A 13,062-nucleotide genomic window follows, 5' to 3' on the forward strand; every position below is an offset into this window, starting at 1 on the left:
AAACATCTTTTTGTTCATTCTGGTTTCTCGTGGCAACCATCCAAACTTAAATATTTGGGTGTTTGGTTTGCCCCTCACTTGTCTGACACTCTTAAAATACATTTTGATTGTATTTCTAAGAAATTGGATTCTGCTATTGCTCGGTGGAACCCCTTATTTTTATCCTGGTGGGGGCGCCTGAGCTCTATAAAAATGATGCTATCGCCCCTTATATTATATACCATCTTCATGATTCCTATTTTTATTCCTGACTATTATTTTAAAAAGATTGATTCTACTTTATTAAAATTCTTATGGAACAGTAAACGTTCCCGCATTGCCCTTGCTTCCCTAAAAAAAGACAAAACCCAGGCTGGAGTTCGCTTCCCTGAATTTAGAGCTTATCACCATGCTTTTTCCTTGAACCAAGCAGCTCATTGGCTCTCAACCGATCTCCCATATTATCCTCCTCTTTGGTTGAAGATAGAATCCTTTTTTATTTCCCCCTTTGACTTCCGCGAAATCCTATCTTTTACATCTCTTTTTTCCTGTACCCGTAATCCTATTATTTCTCATTCTCGTAAGCTACTTCTTCCTTTCTATCCTCTTCTTATCCCTCTATCTCTTCTACCCATGCTCAACCTATTTGGTATAACACACAGCTCAAGCTTCGTAATCGTTCGTTTTTCTGGAAACCTTGGCATTCTCAATGCCTGCGTTGGATTTCCGAACTCATATCCAACAATCATCCTCTCTCCATTTTGGACCTACAATCCCATTTCTCTTTCCCTCCCAGTGCTTGTTCACAATATAATTTATTATTACCCATTCTTACTCAATATCTTCAATCCCTGCCAAATTCTAATGACATCCCTATCATCCATCAATCTATTTCTTCTGCACTAGATTCATCTCCCCCCGCATCTTTTCTGTATAAAGCCTTCCACTCTCCCCTGGATAGGTCCAAAACTAAGATTGAATTAGCTTGGGAACGTGACATAATGCAGAATTGGCCATTCCCTTTCTGGGATACGATTTGGTCTAAAATACATAAAACCTCTAGAGCTGCTAACACAACCCAGACTCTTTATTTCATATATAATCAAATTTTATTTACGCCATTAACTTTGTGAACTTTTTCCCCTGACACTCCCTCTGTTTGTTGGTCATGTCCCTGTCCCTCCGCAGATCTGAAACACATGTTATATGATTGTCCCCCTGTTAGAACCTGAGATGCCAGGTCACCTAGGGAAGGCCTGGCCTAGGGGTAAGACATGCAATTTCTAGAGGCACAGTGTGAAGGTTGCAGACCACCCAAGAGTAAATCCACGCAATTGCACACAAAAACAACACTACACCAAATTATAGGAAAATAAGTACTGCTTTATAAAAATAATATATCTTTGCTCTTTGGTTTTCAGAATACACCACTTAATACATTTCAGGTTGTCTTGGAATTAGCAAGTACTTTTTTTAAACTGCGAAGCAATTTACCAGCTATTTTCAACATTACAGTACATCTGTCATTAAATCAGTAATAACACTCTCAGGTTTGTTAACTTGAATCAATAATCAATATCGATAGTACATTTCATCAGACTCCAGTATTAATTAGATTATACTCCAGTGAGGTGCTCTAGACTTTACTTCCTCAACACCACTACCCATCAACAAGGTGCACATTCATTGAGAGGTTTTAGTTAAACCAGATATTTACAAATGTCTCAGCCGCCTTAATGAGGGGCTTATACCTCTTTTAATTGACCAGAACTTTCAGCACCACCTTGGCACGTGCTCCTTCTCTCAGGCCCTATTACAATGGCTTTCTTTTCCCTGAGCCAGCACTTACTAGGGGTAGCTTCCTCAATTTTCCTTCCCACTTCCTAAATCATCGGTGAGGAAGTCAGTCAGGGTGTTTGATCTGTTTACACCAGCTCTAGCGCCCCTCCTCTCCCACACAGACAGACAGATCTCTCAGGGACCCTTCTCCATTGAAATGACTAGAGGAGATTAGGCCCTACCGGCTCACTCTTCCCACCTGCCCCACACACTCCTTACTGCACCAGGGAGGCGTTACTCCCCAAGTCTCCACGTGTTGGGCCCAATCAGGCGGCTCCACAGCAGTCCAGGCTGGCAGATACCGAAGGGTACCTCTCCCGCCCAATCGGCTTTCTGTGTCCGAGGCTAGCGCAAGGAGGGTCGAAGACGGAATCTCTCTCACCTGGAACCCGCTGTCAGAGCCTCAAGTCTCGTTTTTACTATTGTTAGGGGTTAGCGCTGCGGGGACGGACTAGCGCAGACGAGCGCCACTGCCTCTTCCTCCGTCGATCCGGCTCCGCCTCACAGAGCCCGGCGGCGCCACTGAGCATGCGCGGAAAGCGAGTGTCTCACTGCCTGAGACCGCGCTGTTTGTTCGGCGCTGCCCTCCTTCTCCGCCCACTTGGAAATTGACAAGGGCTTCCCCTGGTCCGCTCCTCACCTCAGGGCTTCCGGCTACAGTTCTAAATCAGCGCCGCTCGCCTAGCACCGACTCAGGAACAGAACGGCTAGTTATTTCACCGCCTCTGCTCCCTCGGCACTCACGCGCCGATCCAGAAGTAGAACAGCTCGTGGTCCTGCTGCTTCCGCTCCCCCAGCCCTCGTTGTCACAGGTAGGAGGAGGGACACGGGGGGGTATGGCACCAGGGGGCGCGATTCCAGCAGTCGGGCAGCACTTGAATTACAAGCTGAACAAGGGGGGGGGCACCAGGATAAGCCCCTTTCCGTGGGAGATTCTTACTGCAACAGTCTCTCTGGAATCTTTATGCTGGGCAGAGGACTGCACACCGCAGCACTGCAGTCTCCTTCTCCTGAAGACTTCCCCTGTATAATTTAGACAAGGGGCAAGCTAGGCGCCCAGGGTCTCCAGTAACCCTTAACAGCGGGGCCAGGACAAGTAACCAAAAGGGGAGTAGTAGGGTGGATCGATAAGGCAGCTTCCCAGTCCAGGAGGTCAACCCTATGTCTAACCTTTTCCCACCCTTAGCTACAGCCTGTCCTCCAGCTGACTTCCACAGGTAGACAAAATGGCTGCCCCGCATTCCGCCTTTTATAGGCTGCCCCTCAGTGGTCCAGAATGGACCAGAAGGTTCTGGAATGCCCTATGCTGGTCTATGGGTAAGTTCTGGACTTGGCAGTTAGGGCAGTTGGTAGCCACCATTTTGTGGTTCCAACTTTCCCTCTCAGAACAGGCCTCTGGGCCTGAGGTAGAAGATTATGAGGGGAAAAAGCACACCTATCCCCTTGACCAACACCTATAAAAAGTAGTAGACACAAAAATTATTAAGGGTATGAGGGGCAAAAAGGGGACAAAATAAATAATAATGAGGAGGGACTACGCAAAAAATCCAGACAGGTCTAACACCCCCCATTCTCCAATTTTGAAAACAGGTTTGGCTTCAACTCCAAAAGCTTTTTCATTTTCAAGACCCTTTCTCTCTTTCTCATATTTTTCTAGGTTCCCTTTCCCCTATTTTTTCCCAATCTCGTCAACATTATTTACTCCTTGATTTGTTGATAGCTATTGCTCTTCACCTTATTACCTCTAATTGGAAACAATCCACTAATGTTACTTTTCGAGCTTGGTGGAGCGCGGTTTGTTTCCACCACAGACTTGATACTAACTATGTTTCCCCCATCTCCCTGGCAATTAAACGGGATCTCCTCTGGCTTCCCTTAGTAAACTACTTATCCTATTCTGATCCTTCAATCCCTTCCTCCAATGCTAGAGTTGTTGAAGTATGAAAATCACCTTGAATCTCCCACTGCCTTTTCTCAATGTCACTTATTGACTGTTACTTATTTATTGTTTAATCATATTATGTATTTTTTATAATTTCCTCAATGTTGCTATGCTTACGTTGCTTTTTCTCTGTGCATATTTTGATTGCGTTTTTACATTTTCTTATATACTTTGTAATATTTTACTGCATTTTTCTTAGTGTATAATCTGATGCCTTATTATTTTATCTGTTTTTTCACTTTATGTTTTGTCTCTTCTGTTTCTTAATAAACTCAAACTTAAACAAAAAAAAACACCTCTTGAACCCTTTGCCACTTTAGAAATGGTCAGTGATTTGCTTCAGCAAATGCATGAAGAAAATATCCTTCCAGTGGAAGAAGGGGCATAGAATGACCCAAAACCTGTGGAAGTGTGGAATAAGTGATATTGCACAAGGGACTATAGGAGAACACAGTGAAAATCAGACGTGCAGCAGTGGCTGAATATTTTGTTGTACCCAACAAAGTGCCTAATGCAATAAATGTAGGCCATCAGTGAATATGGGACAGCAATCAATCAAGTATCCAGTGACCATGTTGAAGAAAATACTTCCAACGTTAAGACAACAAGTACAAGACGTACCCAGAAAGTAGATGTATGATGGCCATCATTCAGCTCCAGATCACATACAGTGGTAAAGTGGGTGAGCAGCATGAACAAGTGATTAGCTGTTAAGAGTGGATATTGGATTTATTCAGCAAGACTTACAGCTTTGTCCGCCCAAATTATGCTGAATTGGAATGTTCATAAAGCATATGACCCTTATACATTCTAAAAATATATTTTCCCCTTTTTCAACCTTGTGGCCTTGCTTTCCATTGATCCTTTGTCCAATTACAACTTAGTCTTTCGCCACATGTTTGATGTTATAATAAATTTTGCATTTCTACTGCACCAGTTTTCTCTTGATTGCAACAGGCAAAACTAGCTCTTCCAAAACTTCCTCCATTACACTTAGAATGTGTAACTTCCCTCTTGTTATCACAAAAGTGCTATGACCCATGTACCATGTGGCATGACTGTACGTGACAAAACCATTTCCCCCAATTTCTTTACCCAACTCTTTCTACTGTTGCTATGTAATGCACCTAATATTACCCGATAAAACCTTCTGACAGTACCATTACCATTTGGACGGCATAGTGATGTCACCCCTGAATGCTTTCAATACTCCATCATTCATTCCCACTTACAATAAACCCCATTGTCATTTAAAATGTTAGGTGAGAAACCTTCTTTAATGAGAACTTCATATTAACATTTTAATATATGTAACTAATGGTCAGATACCTGAGTTTTATAGTAGACGATTGCTGATTTTTTTTCTCATGTTTATAAATTTGGAGACACTAAAGTCCCAACAAGTTACAATGAGTACGGTGATAAAGGTGTCACTTGCATGTAAACAATTGTCCACTGCATGTAAAATCATAGAAACAAGTCAGCATTCACTGTAAGCACCATAGTGTTGTGGCAGCGATCATAATATGATCAATAGAAATATGTCAGCTTAGTTAGGAGGTGGACATGATACTAACACTTCTGCACATGTCGAAAACAACACACTTTCTGACAGAAAGAGATACAAGAATCTGCAGGCAAGCCCATGATAATAATAGAAAAGTCTCAACAAGACTTGTCACACTTTTTACAACAGAAGAACTTTCAAATATAGTTATCCAAAAGATTTGCAAATGTTTTTAAATCTCCTCAAAAAGCCCTCTGTGGTTCTTTCGCAACTATAAGTCCACAGACCCTTTTAAAGTACTCAAACATTTGTCTAGGAACTCCTTCCAAAGATGCAAGAAACGGCTCATGGAGCAGAAGAAGTAGATTTATAAAGAAAGCTTGTAACACATAGGGGTCGATTCAGATTCGGGAAAAAAAACGTCCGTACGATTTGTATCCGGAGCCCTCTCCGTACGAATCATATCCGTCCATCCGAGTCACGAAGTACGATCCGTATTCCGTGAATCCGTCCGAATCGTCGCAATCCGTACGTATTGCAAGGCTGAAACCGTGAACCGTACGACTCGCACACATACTGTACGACTCGTACACATGCCGTACGACCCGACGAGTACGATCCGGACCGGGGTATGAGGACACGATTCGTACGGTCCACGTCAGGTAAGGGCGAGTCGTACGGAAAAGCACACAAACACATACACACCATACGGTCCGTACACCCTATGATGGCAGGGGTACGCACCGTACCCCTGCGATCATGGGGTGTACGAGCCGTACCCCCATTGTACGATCGGTGTACGAGCCGTACCCCCATTGTACTATCGGTGTACGAGCCGTATCCCATGTGCGATCGGTGTACGAGCCGTACCCAATGTACGATCGGTTTAGGAACCGTACCCCATGTACGATCGGTGTACGAGCCGTACCCCATGTACGATCGGTGTACGAGCTGTACCAATCGTACATGGGGTACGGCTCGTACACCGATCGTACATGGGGTACGGTTCGTAAACCGATCGTACATTGGGTACGGCTCGTACACCGATCGCACATAGGATACGGCTCGTACACTGATCGTACAATGGGGTTACGGCTTGTACACCCCATGATCGCAGGGGTATGGTGCGTAGCCCTGCGATCATGGGGGTACGCACCGTACCCGAGGGGACATTCCGTACCTGTTTCGGCGCAAACTCTGCTTTTACGGCTGTTTTCAGCTCCCGTAGAAAAAGGGTTGTACGGTGCGTACCCGACACATATCGTACTTGCTGGGTCGTAAAAACCAGCCACGAACCGTACAGATGTCGCGTACAGCGGGTTCTGAGGGAGAATCGTACGGAGATTAGAGTCGTACGGTGTGCCGTACGACTCGTACGGAGTACAGCTCCTGGTACGAATCGTACTTCATCGTACTTACGGGGGACGTTGCAGGGTACGATTCGTACGGGAAAAACGCTCCCAGCGGCTATTCGGAGCGGTTTTTCCCAAATCGGAATCGACCCCTTAGTGTATGTCGCATCCAAAGATATAGACAGGTACAGGTCACAATCACAATTAAAGAGAACAGGAATTTTGCAAAAGAGAAGTGCACATCTTAACTTCCCCGTAAGATTATACTTCTGCTTTTCTAGTTCTGTTTGCAGACTTCTTAGATGTGAGAAATGTTGGAGGGAATCCGTACTGATATATACCATTTCTTTATTGATTTATTTGTAATTGTTATTTAAAGCACCTTATTAACAGAGATGTATTAAGGCACCTTACGTAGAACCAAAGAGTTTACATGAGTATGTCAAGGAACACCAAGAAACAAGGGGCGGTGAGAGAGGCTGGGCGGAGAGTGATGCTAGGAAGGATGAATGTAAAATCAACAACATTAAACAGCTGAATGTAACTCATATAGTGTCTTTGGGAATGACAGTAAGAAAATATGTGTGGGTGACGTTGAAGGCGATGTTCTTTGTGGGCCACCAAGAGCCTTATTTAATCACCACAGAGTTTCGAGTTGAAGAGGTAAGTATGGATGCCTTTCCTGAAAGATAGGAAGTCGTGGTTGCATCATATGTCAAGAGGAAGGAAGTACCAAAAACTGGGTGCCACTACAGAAAAGGATTGCTTCAGTGCTAAATCAGAATTCAATGTAGGTATTTCAGAAGTTAAACAGAGCTTGCTTATAAATAGTTTAATCCCTCCGGCCAGCATGAGGAGATTTGATAAGTACAGAGGTGTGCTGTTATAGTGCAATGTAAGGCTTTGAAGGTCATGCAGCCTAACTTGAACTTAATGTGCACCTCGAGAGGTAGCAGATAGCAGTCCCTTAGAAATGCAGATTTATGGTTGGATCTTTTTTCTCAGAGATGAGACTGGCAGTGGAATGGAAGACGGTTTTGAGCAGAGCCAATGTTGAAATCAGAAATACCGCAAGAGTGGCATTGTCTGCATCAACTCTTGAGATTCTCAAGGTATAGGCTGCTAATCTTAGCTGCTTGTAGGAAAAAAAACTGTTTGATTTTCTTAAGGCGTTGAATGCAGAATCTGGTAGATTTTATAAATTGATCCACCTGTGCTGACAAAGACAGTGCAGAGTCCAGCGTAAAACCAATAGTTTTGACCATTTTGCTCTGTGCTGCTTTAAACCCCAATAAGGATATTTCAGTGATTAGATTAGGATCAACTTTGGAAGAAGGTTTGCGAGAAATTAAGTGAAATTTGGTTTTTGACTGGTTCAGCTTCAGTCAGTGCAAGTTCCAACCATCAATGAAATATTTTCATGCATTTTAGTAGGGTATGTAAGTCTTTTATCAATGGTAATTCTGAATATAGGTGTATGTCATCAGCCGATTTGTGAAGTGTTAAGCCAGTGGTTCCACTTACAGCTTGACTAAAATTGGGGATAGGATGAAACCTTGCAGGATGATGCAGGTCATTCTTTCCTTTAGTGAGGTGTAATTACCAAATTTTACAACCTTCGACATGCTCATCATGACCAACCAGTGAGAAATGTATCCTCCCTTCTTTTTGTGAAAAGCAAAGGTGTACAGCATATATCTTGTACCGATCACCGCCATACCTTAACAAATGCCCACACATATGAACACAGACCTCAAGATGCAAACTCATCCAGCTAAAACAACAAACTCTCTTGTAAGTCCAAGCGATAATGAATGATCTATCTGTCAACTGCTTAACTCATGTTAGTGGACTAACCTCACATTCGACCCACCGACTAAAAAATCCAGTTCCTAATGAAAATTACATAAGTCTGAGAATTGGCTGAAGATAACAGCAACATCTTCATCTGGCCCTCTTCCATCAAACAAATACCTAAAATCTGCATCTCCTCCCCAAACTCTATTTCATATAATGTAAGCATGGTGTACTAACTAATACAGCCAATTAAAAACTTAGGGGCATATTATTAAGAACCTCCTTAAAATTATCGCCGTTTCCTGCAGCTAAAGCCGCGATAATGAGCTTGCTAATATGCTTTATAGAATTCCAATAGAAGCCCAGGTTAGATGTCCTACACATCTAACCTGGGCTTCTATTGGAATTCTATAACGCATATTAGCAAACCCATTATTTCCGTTTTAGCGGCAGTTTCCTGCCGCTAAAACGGCGATAATCTTAACGAGGTTTTTGCTAATACGCTCCTAAATCTTTAGTGACTTGCAAGGGATACACTACTGAATATCCATTCTTTCCATAGATATTGGTCTTCTCTTGTTGTTTTCATGTATTATTTTATAAGGAATGACCCGAGACAGTTTGGTGGCTCCCTGTTTCTTTTAGCTTGTGGAATAATTTCTTGTTGACCATACTTCACTTACTGACCTCTTCAGAAATCAGTTTGAGAAGCCATTCAGAGCCACTTTACGAATTACTAACGGAAAGTCACATATTAAGCCCAATATTGATATACCCCAATCATTGTTAATCATCCTTATCCAGAACACACTAACCAAGGGACCCTTTTCACTTAAACCAGCTGTTTAAATGTACTCATGAGTTCACTGCTCATTAGATACAGAATTTATCTTTCTCAAAACCCATGCATTTATATCAATTCGCACATTTCCTGGAAATCAGGGTCTTTCCAAACCACTTTTAATAGTCTCTGAATGTAAGTAGCATGACTCAAAACATTAAATGGAAGAAAGTGTTACATAATATTCACACAAAACCCCTCGACATTGCCCTGATCTAGAAGATACAATTGTCAATAACAGAATCAACAAAATTTAAGCAATAGTTGGTTGGTAGAGCATTTTATTTATTTATTTATTTAGAGAGTTTTATATAGCGCGAACGTGACCCTTGGGTATCAGAGCGCTTCACAGATCCATATACATGAGGTAGATTTGAGATACAACTCGCATAACATTACCATATAGTGATTGAGGTAGGTAAGTATAGAGCTATATAGTAAACGTATCACACTGATATGAGGTAGGTTAGGTATACGTCTAAAAGGGGATATATCCTGGAATATGTACATTGGTTTGCTAAAATTAGGCTAGTATTAACATCGGGATTTCACATTTCTATATAATTCCTGTCTGCATCTATCTCCCAGGTTATCATATATGTTATTCTGCTAGCCTACTATATTGTATGCTGTATTCCTGTACGAATAGTTCTGACTTGTCTTTATCTGTGCAATCTTCCTCCAGGTTCTGGGAGGGTGTAGTGCCGCTAGGTTGTTCTCCGTTTAACTAGAGACTTTCTCTTTCTTCCATTCGTTGTTCCATTTTGAAACATCTAAGACGCGGTGGCGGTGAAGTCCGTTCTTGTCTATGTAAGGAACTTACTCATTAGGAAGATCTTAGCTTCCTTTTTGAATGTTGCCGTGTTTGTAATTTTCCTGATATTCGGAGGGAGTGAGTTCCATATTCTGGGAGAAAGATCTGTCGTATGTTGATGGGTGGCCTCAGCAACAGCTCCTTGGCACTCCTGGCTGGTCTGCTTCCTCCAGAAAGCTCAATCTTCTGGGCCAGGTATCTTGGTGTTTTGTAGTGGAGTGCTTTGTGGGTGATACATGCCATTTTAAATTGGATTCTGGCTTCATATGGTAGCCAGTTTAACGATTTTAGGTGTGGTGACATATGGTCGAATTTCCTCGATCCGGTAATGAGCCTTGCTGCTGCATTGAGTCATGCTTTTAGTGGTGCCGTGGACATTTTTGGTAGACCTGCTAAGGTTGTACATCCGTATTCAATCCTTGAGATAACTAATGATTGTATTGCCAGTTTGAGATCTACCGACGAGATGAATGGTTTCACTTTCCTTAAGTAGTTCAAGTGAAAGCGGGCATTTTTTGCCATTGATTTGATGTGGGCTTTCATGTCTAGATTCTTATCCAATGCGATTCCTAATGATTTGACTGAGTCCACTAGGGTAGGGGTGCAGTTTAGTGCTGTGATCAATTTGGTCCATTCCATTGCCTCTGTGTGGTTCTTTGGTGGTGAGATTAATAGGAATTGATTAACTTGATGTCCTCCATAGATGCGACCTTGATGTAAATCTGCGTGTCGTCCGCGTACATGTGATAGGATATGTTTGCGTCTCGGAGGATTTCTGTCAGAGGTTCAACATATAAGTTAAAAAGTGAAGGAGATAGTGTAGATCCTTGAGGGACTCCAATCGAGTTCGGACAAGATTGGGATAGTGCCTGGTTGACCAAGAATCTTTGAGATCTGTTCTGAAGGAAGGATTCAAACCATTTCAGCACAATTCCCGACATTCCCATCCTCTTGTGTAGTCTGTCTAGTAATTTTTCATGATTTACAGTGTCGAATGCAGATGACAGGTCAAGAAGGACTAGTAAACATGTTCTATTGAGATCTAGGGCCTGTATTGCATCATCGACAATATGTAGGATTGCTGTTTCCATGCTGTGGCCTGTTCTGAATCCCGATTGGCAGTCGTCCAATAGCATGAAATTAGTGATGTGTTGGCTTAGTTGGTTTTGAACACATTTCTCGATTAGTTTGGCCAGTAACGGAATATTGGTAACTGGGCGAAAGTTATTAGGATCTGCTGAGTCCGCTGTTAGTTTCTTGATGATCGGTACAACTTGGCCTGTTTTTAAGCATTCTGGAAGGATCCCTTGTGATAGCAAGGCATTTATTAATTTTGTCCATATTGGGATGATGATGTGGTTGATGTTTTGTAGACATTTGGTGGGGAGTGGCTCATTATAGTGGTTATTCGGCTTGATATCCGCTAGTGTTTTGGCGATGGTATTCTGATCATATAACTTGAAGGTATCTCAATGCGCTTTGTTTTTTGCTTCCTCGGGGTCGATTGTCAGAGTGGTATTGTACAGTCTGTGTGGTTGGTTGTGCAGGTTGTCCGCTGCCATCTTGAGCTCTGTTTCCAAAGTGTTGGCCTTGTCGGTGAAGAAATTAGAGAATTCTTCACAGCTCCGCTGAGTTTTAGTGGTTTCTTGGGCCGATTTTGCCGATTTGTTGGATTGTTGATTTAATATCTCAAATAGTTTCCGTAGCCTGTTTTTGGTGTTATCCAATTCTGATCTAATATATTCTTTTTTGGACTTGAGGATCTTTTTGTTGTACTCGTTTCTGATTTTTCTTAGTGATTTCAGCTCTGGTGTTGCAGGGTGTTGTCTCCATTTTCTTTCGGCCATTCTTAGTTTACGTCTATCATCATTCAGTATACTATTAAGCCAAGGGTTTTTGTCCTTTTCCGAGACTCTTTTTAGCTTTAGTGGCATAGTGGTGTTAACTATATTTGTTACTGTCGGAGTGTAGTGGTCAGTTAGGTCATTCACATTCCGCAAGTTGTTCGGTGGATTCAGTTCTTTCTCACAATTTTCTACTAACCGTTCAATATTCAAGTCTTTAATGTCCCGGGTCCACTTTTTGAGTTTAATAGGCTGCACGATCTTTTCCCTTTTCAGTGTTGGTATTAGGAAGGTTATGGCATGGTGATCCGACCAGTCGCACGGCATAACTGAGTGGATAACTATGTTCTTGTTTCTTGATAATATCCAGTCTAGCGTTCCTCCTTTTGAGTGTGTTGGCTGTGTGCAGGCTTGGGTAAGGTTTAGCTCAGTCAAGAAGTCTTTAAGAGCGTTGATCAGTTTGTCCTTCCTGTCGTTCCAGTGTAAGTTGAAATCACCCAGGAATATGTTGTCAGAGTGAGTGTTAGAGTTATCCGTGATAATCTCCATTAACTGGTCTATAAAAATAGCATTATTTCCTGGAGGATGGTACATGGCATGCAGGTTGCATCTTTGATTGTCTGTTGATCGTACATTAGGACCTAGGTATTCATAGGATTCCAGAGGATCGGATTGTATATGGTTGATTTTTTTGTCTGATCGGTGGATGCAGGCTATCCCACCTCCTATCTTTTTTGGTCTATCCAGTCTTACTATGTTATAATGAGGGGGCACTAACAGATCTATGCATGGAGATGATGATTCCGAAAGCCATGTTTCTGTTAGGATCGCTAGATCAATTTCCTGGTTAATGATAAGTGCAGCGATATCTGACGCATGTTTTACTGCGGACCTAAAGTTGAGCAATAGACATTTCAGAGGCTTTCTTGCGTTACTAGGGTCCCGTTCAAGCAGGTTCGTGGATAGCTGGACTTGATGTAAGTTGTTGAGGTCTGGTTTCCTTACCTTTTGTCTGGATGTTCTATTAGCATCAATCGGAATAGTTCTAATTACCTCCCCTCTACTGTGTTCTGTGGGCTCGTATACCTGTAGTAAGGACAGGGTTTCTTCTTCTGTTATGTACCTAAGAGTCCTATCTGGTCGATTG

The sequence above is a fragment of the Lissotriton helveticus genome, chromosome 10 (genome assembly GCF_964261635.1).
Source record: "Lissotriton helveticus chromosome 10, aLisHel1.1, whole genome shotgun sequence".
Classification (NCBI taxonomy): Eukaryota; Metazoa; Chordata; class Amphibia; order Caudata; family Salamandridae; genus Lissotriton; species Lissotriton helveticus.